The sequence below is a fragment of the Triticum dicoccoides genome, chromosome 2B, assembly GCF_002162155.2.
Source record: "Triticum dicoccoides isolate Atlit2015 ecotype Zavitan chromosome 2B, WEW_v2.0, whole genome shotgun sequence".
In the NCBI taxonomy this organism is placed as follows: Eukaryota; Viridiplantae; Streptophyta; class Magnoliopsida; order Poales; family Poaceae; genus Triticum; species Triticum dicoccoides.
Window position 1 is genome coordinate 459,145,162 of NC_041383.1, and position 18,221 is coordinate 459,163,382.

Genomic DNA, 18,221 nt, shown 5'->3' on the forward strand with positions numbered 1-18,221 from the left:
TCCCGCAGCGACGCCCCGCTCGCCCCGTCTGGGGGCCAGCCGCCGATCGCCTCGACTGGTGGGGGCTCGGCCCTCACCCTGGTGGCGCCCCCGTCAGCCATGATGGCGGGGTTTGGTGCTGCGGGCTCGGCCTCTTCGTCATCTGTTCCTGCGGTCACGAAGGTGGCTGCAACCGCGGCCTCTGCCTCTACGGTGTATCCGCCTCCGGCAGTCTACTCTGCGGGCTCCTCGCCGCCGCCGCCGTTTCACTTTGGGAACCTCATCACCATCAAGATGTCCGCAGACAACTACATCTTCTGGCGTGCGCAGGTTCTTCCGCTTCTCGGGAGTCATTATCTCCTGGGCTACGTCGACGGTTCTCTCCCCTGTCCCCCTGCGCTGGTGGATAGCATGCACGGCCCGGTCTACAATCCGGCGCACCGTGTTTGGACAGGGCAGGACCAGGCGAACCTCTCCTCCATCCAGGGGTCGCTCACTCCGGCGGTTGCCGGACTTGTTGTCTTCGCCAAGACTTCTCATGAGGCATGGACCATCCTCGAGCGCTCGTTTGCAGCGCAGTCTCAGGCCCGTGTCTCCGCGCTTCGTCGCCAGCTTGGTGAGTGTCAAAAGCTGGATTCTACGGCCATCGAGTTCTACAACAAGGTCAAGGGCCTTGCCGACATGTTGGCCTCCATCGGCCAGCCCCTCACCGATTCCGAGTTTAACTCGTTCATTGTCAATGGTCTCGATGAGGAGTACGACGCCTTGGTCGAGATCATGAACAAGCGGGGCAACTCGAACCCCATGATGGCGCATGAGGTCTTTTCCCGCCTCCTTCTCACGGAACAGCGGGTCGAGTCGCGCCGCTCCAGGGCCAGTGGGGGCTCCCTCTCGGCCAACGCCGCCACCAAGGGTGGCCGCCCTTCTTCCTCATCTAGGGCCTCTTCGGGGCTGCCATCGCCGCCTGCATCGGCCCCCCCTCCTACCACGACATTACCGGGGGTTGGTGGCAAGCGCGTATGTCAGCTGTGTGGCATTGAGGGGCACTGGTCCTCTAAGTGCCACAAGTGCTTTCAGAAGAGCTTTCTGGGTCTTGGCAATGATGGCAAGGACACGCGCAATTTTGTGCGTCAGGTGGCCATGGCGGATCGCCCAGTGTCCACTAAGCAGCAGGGGCATACCCAGTCCTACTCTGTTGATCCTCACTGGTACATGGACTCTGGGGCCACGGAGCATCTGACGAGTGAGATGGGCAAGCTCCATACTCGCGAACCCTACCACGGCTCCGACAAAATCCACACTGCCAATGGAGCAGGTATGCATATATCTCATATTGGTCAAGCATCTCTTCTCACTAGGCATACAAATAGGAGTCTTCAACTTCGCAATGTGCTTAGAGTTCCCTCTGTGACACGTAATCTTCTTTCTGTTCCTAAACTTACACGTGATAATAATGTGCTTTGTGAATTTCATCCTTTTGATCTTTTTATTAAGGATCGGGGCACGAGGGACATTCTTCTTAGCGGGCGGTTGTGCCAGGGACTCTATCATCTGGAGCATCCTGCAGTCGCTCGCGTGTTCAGTGGAGTTCGGGTATCTCCGTCACAGTGGCATGCTCGTCTTGGTCACCCGGCCACACCTATCGTTCGTCATGTTTTGCGTTGTCATGAGCTTCCTAGTGTGTCCAGTAATAGAGATGTAGCAGTGTGTGATGCTTGTCAGCAGGGGAAGAGTCATCAACTTCCTTTTTCGGAGTCTAGTCGTGAGGTGAAACATCCTTTAGAACTTGTGTTTTCAGATGTATGGGGTCCTGCTCAGACTTCTGTCAGCGGTCATAATTATTATATCAGTTTCGTTGATGCTTATAGTCGTTTTACCTGGCTTTATCTTATTAAACGCAAATCTGATGTGTTTGATATTGTTGTTCAGTTTCAAAAACATGTTGAACGTCTTCTCAAGCACAAAATTGTTCATGTTCAGTCCGATTGGGGGGCGAATATCGCAACCTCGACTCCTTTCAGTCGCTTGGGATAGCTCATCGTTTAGCATGTCCACATACACATCAACAGAATGGTTCTGTCGAATGTAAGCATCGTCACATTGTTGAAATTGGTCTTACTCTTTTGGCCCATGCATCAGTTCCGTTTCGATTCTGGAGTGATGCTCTCACCACTGCATGTTTTCTCATAAACCGTACTCCCACTCGTGTCTTGAATATGAAGACTCCCGTTGAGGTTCTCCTTAATGAACAACCTGATTATACCTTTTTTAAGGTCTTTGGGTGCGCTTGCTGGCCACATCTCCGCTCGTACAACAAGCGCAAGCTTGAGTTTCGCTCCAAAAAGTGTGTTTTTCTGGGCTATAGCTCTCTTCATAAAGGGTACAAATGTCTTCATGTTCCCACCAATCGTGTCTACATATCCCGGGATGTCGTGTTTGATGAGCATGTTTTTCCATTTGCCAAGCTTCCTGTGTCCACTGTTGAACCACCCTCCTTGCATTCATCCTCTGTTGCTGCTGACCAATTTGATGATATTGCATACTCTCCTATATTGTTGCCTAACCATGGTGCAGGCACTGGACGTGGGGCGCGCTTGGAAATTCTGGAGGCGCCAGTGGCTCACGACGATCATGGTGAGTTGCATGGCCTCGGCCCCCGTGCCCATGCACGTCCGGTCGATCTTCACGCGACGCATGCTTCTACGCCCATGGACTCTTGGCCGGCCTCGCCGCTTCGGCCTGTCGCGACTACCGCACCAGAGGAGTCTGGGCCGGTCTCGCCTAGGCTGGTTTCCTCGCCATGCAGACCGGTGGCCCCGTCGGCCTCGACACACCCGGCTCCTGAGCCGGCCTCGGTGCATGCAGCCCGGTGGCCCCGTCGGCCTCGGCGCCCCTGGCCTCGCTGCGTTGCTCGCCGCCCTCGGTGCCTCTGGCTTCTGAGCCGGCCTCGCCACCTTGCTTGGTCACGCCGGCCTCGTCGCTTCCTCGGCCTTCCTCGCCGGTTACGCCTGGGCCAAGCTCACCGGTCTCCGGTGTGCCCTCACCGGCGCTCTCCGAGGTCTCTCTGTCGTCAGCCGAGCTGTCCTCGCCATCGTCGCCATCATCACCAGAGTCCTCTCCGGCTCCTGTACCTACTGTGCTCCCTCAGCGACCACATACACGGAGTCGCAGTGGCATCTTTCAGCCTAAACAGCGACATGATGGGACTGTTGCTTGGTTGGCTGCCTGTATGGCTGCTGCTCGTGCGGATCCTTCCTCTGAACCGCGCACGTATCAGGCTGCTTTGAGTCTACCTCATTGGCGAGAGGCTATGGAGCAGGAGTATCATGCTCTCCTTCGTAACAAGACATGGACTCTTGTTCCGCCACCACCCCGTGTTAATGTCATTGACTCCAAATGGGTTTACAAAGTGAAGAAGCATTCAGATGGTTCTATTGAGCGCTACAAGGCGCGGCTGGTTGCTCGAGGTTTTCGGCAGCGTTATGGTCTTGATTATGAAGACACCTTCAGTCCAGTGGTTAAACCTACTACTATCAGGCTTCTTCTCTCTCTTGCAGTTACTCGGGGTTGGTCTCTTCATCAGCTGGATGTGCAGAATGCTTTTCTCCATGGTGTTCTCGAAGAGGAGGTATATATGCGGCAGCCTCCAGGGTTCTCTGATCCCGATCGTCCTGATTATCTATGTCGGCTTACTAAAGCACTCTATGGTCTGAAGCAAGCTCCTCGTGCTTGGCATGCTCGTCTTGCGACGGCCCTTCGTGCTCATGGTTTTGCATCCTCAGCTGCTGACTCCTCGTTGTTTCTTCTTCAGAGGCTTGTCAGTTCCTCTCAGTCGGCTGCTGATGCTCTTGTTTGGTCTCTTGGTGCTGATTTTGCGGTCAAAGATCTTGGGCGGCTTCACTACTTTCTTGGAGTTGAGGTTGCTTCTGTGTCCAGTGGTCTGATTATGACGCAAAAGAAGTACTCCTTGGATTTGTTACAGCGAGCTGGGATGCTTAAGTGCAAACCGACTACTACACCTATGTCTGCTACTGACAGGATTACTGCTGTTGCTGGTGATCTCCTGTCTTCTGCTGATGCGACACAGTACAGGAGTATTGTTGGTGGTTTGCAGTACCTGACTATCACACGTCTTGACATCTCTTTTGCAGTTAACAGAGTATGTCAGTATCTTCAGGCACCTTGTGATACTCATTGGTCTGCAGTGAAGCGCATCTTGCGCTACATTCGTTTCACGTTGTCCTATGGTTTGCACATTCGACCGAATCCCTCTGGGGTCATCTCGGCGTATTCTGATGCGGATTGGGCTGGCAGTCCAGATGACAGGCGATCCACGGGGGGCTATGTGTGTTCTTTGGTTCTACTTTGATCACCTGGAGTGCTCGGAAACAGGCTACTGTTTCACGTAGCAGTACTGAAGCTGAGTATAAGGCTGTGGCTAATGCAACTGCAGAAATTATCTGGATACAGTCTTTGCTTCAGGAGTTGGGAATATCTCAGTCACAGTCCCCTATTCTTTGGTGTGATAACATCGGTGCTACATACCTATCTGCTAATCCGGTATTCCATGCCCGAACGAAACACATTGAAGTGGACTATCATTTTATACGGGAACGGGTATCTCAGAAGCAACTACAGATCAAGTTTATCTCTTCCAAGGATCAACTTGCGGACATCTTCACCAAGCCATTACCTCTTCCACAGTTTGAGACTTGTAGGCGCAATCTTACCCTTCTAGATTCTTTAGGAAGTGGCTAAGATTGAGGGAGGGTGTTAGACTGTATAGTCTCTGTAGTTGTATACATACATATACGTATGATGTAACTTGTACCCGTTTGTTATATATATGTGAGATAGGCCACCCCTAGAGGGTTGAGCCGGTTCCCCCAACTCTATTGTCTTACACTGCCGCACAAGGATTGGATCGTCCGGCATCCCTTTTTCCTCCAACACTGCTCTACGCTCTACGGTGCAATGCACACGGCGTTTCTGCCGGTGGAGCTTTGTTCAATGAGACGCGTATTTTTATGGGTTTAAATTTCTCTCATGTTGCAGTTTCTTTTTCTCTCAGAAATGTACTCTCTTCATTCCTAAATATAAGTATTTATAGAGATTTCATTATGGACCATCCATGGGAATTGATCGGTTCGTATAAATTTTCAGTTTATCTCATCGTGTGCCTTTTTCCTCCAACATTGCTCTACGCTCTAAGGTTTTTTTTTCCTCCAAATTTTTTCTTTTTTTTCTTTTTTGGTGGAGCTTTGTTCAAGGTGACCCGTATTTTTATGGGTTCAAATTTCTCTCGTGTCGCAGTTTCTTTCTGCTCTCACACATGTACTGCATCCGTTTCACAAAGTAGTGTGCTCGCTTTTCGAGATTAAAGTTTGACTGTAAATTTAACAAACGAGACCGACTGCGGCAGGAACAAAATTTATATCACTGAATTCAAACGAATTCAGTGATATAAATTTTGTTCCTGCCGCAGTCGGTCTCGTTTGTTAAATTTAGGGTCAAACTTGAATCGCGGTAAGCACGGGCGCACTACATTGTGAAACAGGGGGAGTAATAAGTTGGCACATGCCATGTCGGCAGGGGCGAGTTGTATGCTGTGTACGACTACCGGATTTCGGAGAAATACCTTGTGTGCTATCAAACGTCACAATGTAACTGGGTGATTATAAAGATGCTCTACAGGTATCTCCGAAGGTGTTAGTTGGGTTGGCATAGATCGGGATTAGGATTTTTCACTCCGAGTATCGGAGAGGTATCTCTGGGCCCTCTCGGTAATGCACATCATAAGAAGCCTTGCCAGCAAAGTGACTAATGAGTTAGTTGCAGGGTGATGTATTAAGAAACGAGTAAAGAGACTTGCCGGTAACGAGATTGAACTAGGTATGAAGATACCGATGATTGAATCTCGGGAAGTAGCATACCGATGGACAAAGGGAATTGTGTATGTTGTCATAAAGATTCGACCAATAAAGATCTTCGTAGAATATGTAGGAGCCAATATAAGCATCCATATTCCGCTATCGATTATTGACCGGAGAGGTGTCTCAGTTATGTCTACATAGTTCTCGAACCCATAGGGTCCGCACGCTTAACGTTCGATGACGATATTGTATTATATGAGTTATGTGGTTTTGTGACCGAATGTTGTTCGGAGAACCGGATGAGATCACGGACATGACGAGGAGGCTCGAAATGGTTGAGAGGTAAAGATTGATATATAGGACGATGATATTCGGACACCGAAAGTGTTCCGGAGGGTACCGGGTACATATAGGGTCACCGAAAGGGGTTCCGGGCACCCCCGGCAAAGATATGGGCTTAATGGGCCAAGGGAGGGACAGACTAGCCCACAAGGGGCTGGTGCGCCCCTCCACCATGCCGGCCAGCCCTAGGGAAAGGAAAGGGGGGAGGGCAAGTCCCTCCTTCCTTCCCCTCCTCAAGGGAGAAAGGAAAAGGGGGGGGGGGCGCCACCTCCCCCTTCCTTCCCCTGGCGCCTATGCAAGGAGGAAGGGGGCGAACCAGGGCAAGAGCCCAAGTGGGATTCAACCCCACTTGGGGTGCCCCTTGGCCTCTCCCTCTCCCTCCCACCTATATATATGAGGAGGGGGCGCCTCACAAGCACACAACATCAATTGGTAGCCATGTGCGGCGCCTCCCTCTACAGTTTACACCCCGGTCATATTCTCGCGGTGCTTAGGCAAAGCCCTGCGCAGATCACTTCACCATCACCATCACCATGCCGTCGTGTTGGCGGAATTCATCTACTTCCTCGACACCTTGTTGGATCAAGAAGGTGAGGGACGTCATCGCGCTGAACATGTGTAGAACTCGGAGGTCCGTACGTTCGGTAATTGATCGGTTGGAGCTAGAAGAAATTTGACTACATCAACTGCGTTGTCAAGCGCTTCCGCTTTCGGTCTACGAGGGTACGTAGACACACTCTCCCCCTCGTTGCTATGCATCTTCTAGATAGATCTTGCGTGAGCGTAGATTTTTTTTGAAATTGCATGCTACGTTTCCCAACACCCACAAGCCCGTCGACCCTTGCGACAATTTCCAGATCCATTTACACATGAGGGCGATATTGAGGAGTCTGGTGTTGGTGATCCCAAGGCCTCCCAAGGCCTTAGGCCGACAAAAGGCCGCCCATTTGACCATGTGATATTTACGTTTCGGCCTGTTCCTTCTCAAAAGAAACGAGATCGCGATGTGTCCATTTTGGCATGGACCCCTTCGGCTAGAAGGAAGAGGCCCATGGCAAACATGGGTAGAGAGGGATAGGCTCGAGTTTGTGAGCACCAGCCGTGCTGCAGATGATAGGAATATGTCACGCCATGGACACCCCGTCCCCCTACCTTGGCACATAATGGTTCCCACTCGTCTATCGTAAGCCGTTTGGTAGCTAAGGGTAGCCAGGTTCTTCAACAAAAACACCTTCAAGGTTTGGATTTACAATATCTCCTTAGTGCCCCCCCCCCCTCCCCAGCTAGGGTCTCCCCCTAGCACCCTCCCATTGCTGGCTTGCCACCAGTGACGGCCTCACCACTCTGGTCACGTCAGCCACCAGCCATCAGAAAACAATATCTCTTTGCGCAAGTGTAAAAATGCGCTCGGAAGAATGTGAAGACGGCATTAAGAGTGCTCCAAACTCGTTGGGATATTTGGTTGCGGAGCTGCAATGATGTTAGAACCCAAGACATTTTGGCAATCCATGACATGTCGTGTAATCTTACACAACATGATTGTGGAGGATGAGGGCGAAGGTGCAGCCTCACACACATGATTTTGAGAAGCCTAGAGTTCAAGTCCGCCTAAAACAAAAGATAGAGCATGTTGTCAATTTTCTTTATATGCATCGACAAGTTCGGGATCAACGGTTGTACATGCAACTTTTTAATGATCTTGTGAAGCATAAGTGGATCCACGCCGATAATGACTGAACTATTTTTCATGATTTTATTATGCACTATGAATAAATTTTATGTTTAGACTGCATTTTTATGTACGGATAATTTGTTTTGTGTGCACTGTTCATTGCTTGTGTTTTTACGCATGGATTTGAGATTTTAAAAGTAGAGGTTATGGTGACAAATGAGGACATTTGAGGATTGGCGATGTCCGTGGACATGCCCCAGATTTGTCCAATTCAATTGTAGATGCTCTTAGAAGATCTGTAAGCATACATGTACGAGTTGTAGATGCACTTAAAAGCTCTGTAAGCATACAAGTACGAGTGGAAAGAAAATTATGTTCTCTTTTATCTCTTGGGCTGCGTCCCTGCTGGTGCTTGGAACAACTAGAATTTCTTAGAACTATCTGGTAGTAGTTGGAGTCGATCTGTAGCTTTGGCGAAGGATTTGCTGGTTGTTCAGTCTAATGGTTTAGTTAATCTTTTCCTAATAATAAAGCACGGATTAACTTTTTGGGTTCATCGTCACAATACGCTTCTTCCCGTGATTTTACATTTTCAGTTTGAATTTAAAATATATTCAAGGTGATACTAAAACTATACCAAAGACGTTTGGCTGAAGAAGTTTTCCTTGCGTTAATTTTTTTTTGTTCGTCCGGCCCCGTGTACGATCTGTATTTTGGGAAACCAACGACAGTAACATCAGGCACGCACAAACACCTGGCAAAAGCGTATTAAAGACAAACTCCTACAGTAGGCAATACCTTTTATTTACAGAAACGGAAACACCTACAGACAAAGCACTATTCGGATCCTGCCTTTTCAATTTTTTCTTTTTCTTTTTGAATGTTGACAGTTGACTGCCAAATTCATTGATCAGAAGGGGAACACAGTACAGGGGCAAGCCCGAGAAGGGCAGCCAAAGAAACAGGTAAGAAAGAGAGCGAAGCCAAACAGAAAAACAGAAGAAAAAAAAGCTAGCTACTCAGCCAGGGTCAAAAGGGATGCCCGCGCGAGCCATGTTCCATAGGCGAATTTCATCCTTGATCAAGCCAATCAGAGCCGCTTTCTGTAGAGCCTCCTTCTGGAACAGTCGCCTGTTCCTCTCGCGCCATAGTTCCCAGGCGATCAACTGGATTAGCGACAAGGTTCCTTTTCTTCGCTCATCCGCCGTCCGATGGACGCAACTGGCCATCTAGTCTTTGAGGCCGGAGGAACCATCCCAGGTTGCAGGATTGAGAGAAGGATAATTTGCAAGCCTGGATATAGAATCCCAAATGTCCTTTGACTACTAGCAGTCAACAATGAGGTGGAAAGGGGTCTCTAAGTTCCTCATGCAGAGAGGGTAAAAATAATTGTTTTCCCATCCTCGTCTAAGAAGGGCGTCCGCCGTCAGAATTTTACCCAGAATAGCAGTCCAAATAAAGAAACGACATTTCCCAGGTGCCCATGCGGCCCAAATGAGCTTATAACCATCCATGGGAATCGATCCCTCGAACTGAACCAAATACGCCGAGCGGGCAGAGTAAGTGCCATCCCGCGATAGTCTCCAGGTAATCATGTCAGGTTGGTCATGCTGCAGCTGGACTGCCTCTAGCAAGGTTGCGAGCACTGTCAGCTCGGTGGTCATGTGCTTCGTCAATCCCTTGGCTAGGTCGGTAAGCCACGTTTCGTTTGAGAGCGCTTCCTTGACAGATCGGTTCTTCCGCACAGATATGTTGTGTAATGTTGGCACGATCGTCCTAGGGCATTGGCCGTTTAACCAACGATCATTCCAAAAATTTGTCCGAGCCCCATCACCAATGATGATGTTGGTTGCCATTGAGAAGAGCTCCTTTTCAATGGTGTCACATGGGAGCGGGCCTTGCGCACAAGGCCTGTCAGGATCGCGCCAGGCTAGCCACATCCATCTCAATCTTAAGGCAAGGCCAAATTTGCCAAAGTCCATGACTCCCAGGCCACCTAAGTGCTTTGGGCGGCATAGCAGGCTCCAGGCCACCCGGCACTAGCCACCATTACATGTGTTCTCTCCATTCCAGAGCCAAGCACGACATATTTGGGTCATAAGCTTGAGGCCCAAGCCGGCAACCGATGCACCGTCATCATGTAAACTGCAAGTGAGGCAAGGTTTGATTTGAGCAAAACAAGTCGCCCACTTTTTGCCATCAAGCCTCCTTTCCAAGACGGAAGTTTGTTTCCAAATTTGAGTACCAGAGGTTCTAGATCAACTTTGGTCAGGTTTCTGAGCGACAGGGGCATCCCAAGGTACGTTGTTGGGAACTGCTGGATAGGGATAACAAGCGGAGCGAGAATGCGCGACAGTACTGAAGCATCGCAACAGATGGGCAGGGCAGAACTCTGGGTGGTATTAGTGTGAAGTCCAGAGAAACTAGCGAAACAGTCGAGCAGCAGCTTAACCATCCGCGCATCACGCTCGGAGGGGTTCATGAGTAGCACGACATCGTCAGCATAGAAAGAGCATCTCATAAGGCGTCTACGACCTGGCAACTTCGATAGCACCCCTTCCTCAGTTGCCAGGCTCATCATACGCTAGAGGGGGTCCATGGCTAGGATGAACAAGAATGGGGAGACTGGGTCTCCCTGCCTTAGACCCCTACGGTGAAGAATATCATTTGATTGTTGACCGTTAACAAGTACTCGTGAAGAAGAGGTGCGCAAGAGTATAGCAATCCATTCTCACCAACGCAGCCCGAACCCTCTGGCCCGCAGCATATCGAGGATATATTCCCAAGAAACAGAATCAAAGGCCTTTGCGATGTCTAACTTGAGCAGAACAGCCGGCTTCTTTGTCTTGTGAAGGTATCTTGTCGTGTTTTGGACGTAGAGAAAGTTTTCCTGGATGCAACGATGCTTAATGAAGGCACTTTGGCAATGATCAACCAGCTCATGCAATTTAGGAGCCAGCCGCCGAGCAATCAGCTTAGTGAAAATTTTCACCAAACTGTGCACCAGGGAGATTGGCCTAAAATCCGACAAGTTGTCCGCTCCATGTTTTTTGGGGATGAGCACAATGAAGGCCTTGTTAACTTGAGCCAGCCCTCTACTGTCCATGCGGTGCAGCTGATGCAAGGCCGCAAGCACATCTAGCTTAATAATCTTCCAGCAATGCTTAAAAAATCCTCGCGAAAAACCGTCCGGCCCTGGTGCCTTATCTGACGGCATGTCGTCAATGGCCTGCTTAACCTCCTAGAGGGAGAATTCACCCTCAAGGTCTGAGAGATCCACGTGATCCAAATCCAATTCATCCCAATCAAGCGCCGCAGTGGGTCTTTGAGCAGTCCCAAAGATATTCAGGAAGTGCTGATGGGCCAAGTCCGTCATGGCCGTGTTACTGGAGACAGCTCCGTTCGCTCCATGCAGCACATGAATCGTGTTTCGGTTATGTCATGCATTGGCCGCTGCAATTCTTGCGATCTCGCATCTTAGGGTCGCTGCAAGCAGGCGAGCGCGCCGGCAATCGTCTGCGAGACTGGCGGCGGTGGAGGACCAGGGACTTCTTTATGGACTCATCACAGCCTGCCACAGCACGGCCGCACGTGGAGATGAACATGGAGCAGGATGAGGGCCGTCAAGATTGAGGCATCGGCGAGCACAACAGAGCCTACCGCCGTCGTTGATGTCGACGATGATAATGGAGAGGACGTAGATGCAGGTGGGATTGGACGTGGAGAACGAGCTCCATGCAAGCTGCAAGATTAGCATCCAGCATGACGACGATGATGACATGCCGCTCGACATGAGTGTGGACAAGCAGAAGGCCATCAACACCAACACACATAATTAACGCTTCTTACGAGTGGATTGTCGTCACCGCAAGGCCAACTAGCTCATCCCCTCCAACTACGCGTAGATGCTTTCTGCGAGCGGTGCTGGCTGTCGTTGATCATCAAGGATCTGTACTTGATGTCTCAAACTTGACGGACCCATCATGGTGGAGACGGCACTGTACGGCACAATTCAGGACTGAGGGACCGACCGGCGGGGGAGCGTGAGCTGCGTGTGCGTGTGTGTTGCACCTTCGTGCGTGCCCTGCGTGTGTGCCCATCGTGCTTGCGTGCGTCCAAACTCCGTCTGCTGCAATACTAACTGGATGTGCATCAACTGATTGCAAATTCAGACATCATCTATGGGGGACGACCATGACGAGATCAACTTCGAGTTCCTGGGGAACAAAACGGGGCACACCAACGTCTGCGTATTCACCAACGTGTTTGTCGACACAGAGAGGCCCTTGGAACGAACACACATGAACTGAGAGATTGCTCGAGGAAGAAGGAAGGCAGTTGTTTTGCGCTGCACAGACTTCACAGCTTTTCAGTTGTATTTCTCTGCTATTTATCAATTGTTATTTATTTAGACTTACAGAATAGGAAACTGGGTTTCGTGGCCCCTGACTCTGCGCCGTCGTGATGCACAACATTCATGCCATCCCACGAGAAGACTGATGAGGCGTGAGACTCGCTCCAGGCAGCTAGACCCATGAGCTAAACTTGCTACCAGAATGAGCGTTCAAGCCTAAACTGCTGGAAAACCAAAATGCTAAATGAACTAATTGTAAACGTGATAGGGGCTTGGGATTTATTCAACAGTTTTTGCCCACGTCGTGAGCAAAGAGATGCAGTTCGTGGTCTGCTTGTGAGCGTGCACGGATGCAGCGCTTCATCACGTTAGCAAGGCCGTGGACGTGATGACTGCGACAATTTTGATGGCAGACCGCCGCCGTGGTCGACACACTCGGCAGGATTCATATAATCGGTCCCGCTTCGGTGAGCGGTGCTGCTCCCTCCACTCAGGCAGCTCCATGTGGATGACACCTTGTGGCGTTGGTGTTGGGGAACGTAGTAATTTCAAAAAAATTCCTACGTACACGCAAGATCATGGTGATGACATAGCAACGAGAGGGGAGAGTGTTGTCCACGTACCCTCGTAGACCGTAAGTGGAAGCGTTATGACAACGCGGTTGATGTAGTCGTACGTCTTTACGATCCGACCGATCCAAGTACCGAACGTACGGCACCTCCGAGTTCAGCACACGTTCAGCTCGATGACGATCCCCGGGCTCCGATCCAGCAAAGCTTCGGGGATGAGTTCCGTCAGCACGACGGCGTGGTGACGATGATGATGTTCTACCGGCGCAGGGCTTCGCCTAAACTCCGCGACGATATGACCGAGGTGGAATATGGTGGAGGGGGGCACCGCACACGGCTAAGGAACGATCCGTAGATCAACTTGTGTTTTATGGGGTGCCCCCTTGCCCCCGTATATAAAGGAGGGAGGGGGGAGGTGCGGCCGGCCTAGGAGGGGGCGCGCCTTCCTTGTTGGAGTAGGAGAAGTGGAAAGAGGGGGAGATGGAAAAGGAAAAGGGGGCTGCCCCCCTTGTCCAATTCGGACCAGAGGGGGGGCGCAGGCCTCTTTCCTTTTGGCCTCTCTCCTCTATTCCCGTATAGCCCAATAAGGCCCATATACTCCCCGGCGAATTCTCGTAACTCTCCGGTACTCCGAAAAATACCCGAATCACTCGGAACCTTTCCGAACTCCGAATATAGTCGTCCAGTATATCGATCTTTACGTCTCGACCATTTCGAGACTCCTCGTCATGTCCCTGATCTCATCCGGGACTCTGAACTCCTTCGGTACATCAAAACTCATAAACTCATGATATAACTGTCATCGAAACCTTAAGCGTGCGGACCCTACGGGTTCGAGAACAATGTAGACATGACCTAGAACTATTCTTGGTCAATAACCCATAGCGGAACCTGGATGCCCATATTGGCTCCTACATATTCTACGAAGATCTTTATCGGTCAAACCGCATAACAACATACTTTGTTCCCTTTGTCATCGGTATGTTACTTGCCCGAGATTTGATCGTCGGTATCCAATACCTAGTTCAATCTCGTTACCGGCAAGTCTCTTTACTCGTTACATAATGCATCATCCCGTAACCAACTCATTGGTCACATTGCTTGCAAGGCTTATAGTGATGTGCATTACCGAGAGGGCCCAGAGATACCTCTTCGACAATCGGAGTGACAAAACCTAATCTCAAAATACGCCAACTCAACATGTACCTTCGGAGACACCTGTAGTACTCCTTTATAATCACCCAGTTACGTTGTGACGTTTGGTAGTATCCAAAGTGTTCCTCCGGTAAATGGGAGTTGCATAATTCTTATAGTTACAGGAACATGTATAAGTCATGAAGAAAGCAATAGCAACATACTAAATAATCAAGTGCTAGGCTAACGGAATGGGTCATGTCAATCACATCATTCTCCTAATGATGTGATCCCATTAATCAAATGATAACTCTTTTGTCCATGGCTAGGAAACATAACCATCTTTGATAAACGAGCTAGTCAAGTAGAGGCATACTAGTGACACTATGTTTGTCTATGTATTCACACATGTATTATGTTTCCGGTTAATACAATTCTAGCATGAATAATAAACATTTATCATGAAATAAGGAAATAAATAATAACTTTATTATTGCCTCTAGGGCATATTTCCTTCAGTCTCCCATTTGCACTAGAGTCAATAATCTAGTTCACATTGCTATGTGATTTAACACCAATATTCACCTCTGCATGTGATTAATACCCATAGTTCATATCATCATGTGATCAACACCCAAAGGGTTTACTAGAGTCAATAATCTAGTTCACATCTCTATGTGATTAACACCCAAAAGAGTACTAAGGTATGATCATGTTTTGCTCGTGAGAGAAGCTTAGTCAACGGGTCTGTCATATTCAAAGCCGTATGTATTTCACAAATATTATATGTCCACAATGCTCTGCACGGAGCTACTCTAGCTAATTGCTCCCACTTTCAATATGTATCCAGATTGAGACTTAGAGTCATCTGGATTGGTGTAAAACCTTGCATCGTTGTAACTTTTATGACGGGCTCTTTTATCACCTCCATAATCGAGAAACATCTCCTTAGTCCTCACTAAGGATATTCTTGACCCATGTCCAGTGATCTACTTATTAGATTAAAATTGTATTCCTTTGCCAAATACAGAGCAAGGTATACAATAGGTCTGGTTCACCGCATAGCATACTTTATAGAACCTATGACTGAGGCATAGGGAATGACTTTTCATTCTCTTTCTATTTTCTGCAATGGTCGGGTCTTGAGTCTTACTCAACTTCACACCTTGTAACACAGGCAAGAACTCCTTCTTTGACTGTTCCATTTTGAACTATTTCAAAAAATTTATCAAGGTATGTACTCATTGAAAAATCTTATCAAGCGTCTTGATCTATCTATATAGATCTTGATGCTTAATGTGTAAGCAGCTTCACCGAGGTCTTGCTTTGAAAAACTCTTATTCAAGTATCCTTTCATGCTATCCAGAATTTCCATATCATTTCCAATTAACAATATGTCATCCACATATAATATTAGAAATGCTACAGAGCTCCCACTCACTTTCTTGTAAATACATGCTTCTTCAAAAGTCTGTATAAAACCATATGCTTTGATCAACCCATCAAAGCATATATTCCAACTCCGAGATGCTTGCACCAGTCCATAGATGGATCGCTGGAGCTTGCACAATTTGTTAGCACCTTTTAGGATTGACAAAACCTTCTGGTTGCATCATATACAACTCTTCTTTAAGAAAACCATTAAGGAATGCAGTTTTGTTTATCCATTTGCCAGATTTCATAAAATGCGGCAATTGCTAACATGATTCAGATAGACTTAAGCATAGATACGAGTGAAAAACTCTCATCGTAGTCAACATCTTGAACTTGTCGAAAACCTTTTGCGACAATTCTAGCTTTTTAGATAGTAACACTATCAGTGTCTGTCTTCCTCTTGAAGATCCATTTAATCTCAATGTCTCGCCGATCATTGGGCAAGTCAATCAAAGTCCATACTTTGTTTTCATACATGGATCTTATCTCAGATCTCATGGCCTCAAGCCATTTTGCGGAATCTGGGCTCACCATCGCTTCTTCATAGTTCGTAGGTTCGTCATGGTCTAGTAACATAACTTCCAGAACAGGATTACCATACCACTCTGGTGCGGATCTTATTCTGTAAGACCTACGAGGTTCTGTAGTAACTTAATCTGAAGTTTCATGATCATCATCATTAACTTCCTCACTAATTGGTGTAGTAGTCACAGGAACAGATTTCTGTGATGAACTACTTTCAAATGAGGGAGCAGATACAGTTACCTCATCAAGTTCTACTTTCCTCCCACTCACTTCTTTCGAGAGAAACTCCTTCTCTAGAAAGGATCCATTCTTAGCAATGAATGTTTTGCCTTTGGATTTGTGATAGAAGGAGTACCCAACAATTTCCTTTGGGTATTCTATGAAGACGCACTTCTCCGATTTGGGTTCGAGCTTATCAGGTTGAAAACCTTTTTCATATAAGCATCGCAACTCCAAACTTTAAGAAACGACAGCTTAGGTTTACTTCTAAACCATAGTTCATACGATGTCGTCTCAACGAATTTAGATGGTGCCCTTTTAATGTGAATGTAGCTGTCTCTATTGCATAACCCCAAAACAATAATGGTAAATCAGTAAGAGACATCATAGATCGCACCATATCCCATAAAGTGCGGTTACGACGTTCGGACACACCATAATGTTGTGGTGTTTCAGGTGGCGTGAGCTGTGAAACTATTCCACATTATTTTAATTGAAGACCAAACTCGTAACTCAAATATTCGTCTCCGCGATCAGATCGCAGAAACTTTATTTTCTTGTTACGATGATTTTTCCACTTCACTCTGAAATTCTTTGAACCTTTCAACTATTTCAGACGTATGTTTCATCAAGTAGATATACCCATATCTGCTCAAATCATCTTGTGAAGATCAGAAAATAACGATAATTGCCATGAGCATCAAAACTCATTGGATCGCATACATCGGTATGTATTATTTCCAATAAGTCAGTAGTTTGTTCCATTGTTCCGGAGAACGGAGTTTTAGTCATCTTGCCAAAAAGGCACGGTTCGCAAGCATAAAAAATGATTCATAACCAAGCGATTCTGAAAATCCATCTTTTATGGAGTTTCTTCATGCGCTTTACACCGATATGACCCAAACGGCAATGCCACAAATAAGTTGCACTATCATTATTAACTTTTCATCTTTTGGCATCAATATTATGAATATGTGTATCACTACGATCGAGATCCAACAAACTATGTTTATTGGGTGTATGACCATCGAAGGTCTTATTCATGTAAACAGAATAACAATTTATTCTCTAACTTTTAAATGAATAACCGTATCGCAATAAACATGATCAAATCATATTCATGCTCAACGCAAATGCCAAATAACATTTATTTAGGTTTAACACTAATCCCGAAAGTACAGGGAGTGTGCAATGATGATCATATTAATCTTTGAACTATTTCCAACACTCATCGTCACTTCCCCTTCAACTAGTCTCTGTTTATTCTGTAACTCCTGTTTCGAGTTACTAATCTTAGCAACCGAACAAGTATCAAATACTCAGGGGCTACTATAAACACTAGTAAGGCACACATCAAACACATGTATACCAAATATACCCTTGTTCACTTTGCCATCCTTCTTACTCACCAAATATTCAGGGTATTTCCGTTTCCAGTGACCATTTCCTTTGCAGTGTAAGTGAAGGAAATATGCCCTAGAGGCAATAATAAAGTTATTATTTATTTCCTCATATCATGATAAATGTTTATTATTCATGCTAGAATTGTATTAACCGGAAACATGATACATGTGTGAATACATAGACAAACATATAGTCACTAGTATGCCTCTACTTGACTAGCTCATTAATCAAAGATGGTTATGTTTCCTAACCATTGACATGTGTTGTCATTTGATTAATGGGATCACATCATTAGGAGAATGAGGTGATTGACATGACCCATCCCGTTAGCTTAGCACTTGATCGTTTAGTATTCTGCTATTGCTTCCTTCATAACTTATACATGTTCCTGTAACTATGAGAATTGTGTAACTCCCGTTTACCGGAGGAACACTTTGGGTACTACCAAATGTCACAACGTAACTGGGTGATTATAAAGGAGTACTACAGGTGTCTCCGAAGGTACATGTTGAGTTAGCATAATTCGAGATTAGGTTTTGTCACTCCGATTGTCGGAGAGGTATCTCTGGGCCCTCTCGGCAATACTCATCACCTAAGCCTTGCAAGCTTGTAACTAATGAGTTAGTTATAAGATGAAGTATTACAGAACGAGTAAAGAGACTTGTCGATAACGAGATTGAACTAGGTATTGGATACCGACGATCGAATCTCGGACA